The sequence below is a fragment of the Morone saxatilis genome, unplaced genomic scaffold (genome assembly GCF_004916995.1).
Source record: "Morone saxatilis isolate NCDOM2014 unplaced genomic scaffold, NCSU_SB_2.0 Contig7, whole genome shotgun sequence".
In the NCBI taxonomy this organism is placed as follows: domain Eukaryota; kingdom Metazoa; phylum Chordata; class Actinopteri; family Moronidae; genus Morone; species Morone saxatilis.
Window position 1 is genome coordinate 4,583,784 of NW_023340246.1, and position 917 is coordinate 4,584,700.

General features: G+C 44.3%; 1 protein-coding gene across 5 annotated transcripts in view; it reads right to left on the reverse strand.

Annotated features, from left to right (window-relative positions):
- Positions 1–917, reverse strand: part of fam49a (family with sequence similarity 49 member A) — a 32,023-nt gene that overhangs the window by 29,733 nt on the left and 1,373 nt on the right. The window lies entirely within an intron of this gene.

Consider the following 917-nt stretch of genomic DNA (forward strand, 5'->3'; position numbering starts at 1 on the left):
GGGGGGGGGGGGTGTAACCTGCCACTAGTCGAATGCTGGTAAAATATGAAATGAAAAGGGTAGAAAGATTTCACACACACACACACAATAATAATTAGAATAATAGTAATCTTTATTTAATCAGTCTCATTGAGCTTTTCCAAGAGAGACCTGAGAACAAAAAGCATTCACACAAACACACAACAGATAAGGAATAATGACTTACTAATGAGGGAATGGTGAACATTTATCTGTCAGCGGCTGGTAGACGTTTAAAAAGTCAATTTCCCACCCTGACACACACACACACACACACACACACACAGAGACACACGCTGCATTCAGACTCTGCCAAGATACAGTTGTGAAGTTTGACATGCCTTGTGCTCTTTTCAGTGTTTTCCCATTTGCTGCAGCACATCGCAGCAGCACGGCATCTGAAACATTTACATGGTTCACAAGCGCCACACAAAACCCAACAAGAACTGATGACCCGGTGTGCAGGGACAGAGGGCCCATCACTGGGAGGTTCCAGAGCAATGCATCCACCGGTGCCTGCAAACGCTGACCAGACATTTACAAGCAAAAGTCTGACACCTCTACAGAACAAGACTTACATGTGATTGTAAGCCAGCTGCCACATCATGTGTGATTATTTATACATCTTGCTGCTTATAGTAATGACTGGGCATTTTCTGTTTTGGGGCTATATAAAGCCCAGCGTGCTCTAACCTGTCCACGCTGGGTAAAAGTGAATACTGTGGAGCACATTTAGACTGGGTCATGCAAAGAACATGCAAAACATTTCAACTTCTTCCAAGAGAGATCAGGTTCATCCACAACAGCCATTGTCCCATAGTCACAGAATTCAACCAGCATTCCATTAATGCTGCAGCTACAGCACTGGCATACCGACTGAAACCACACACACACACACA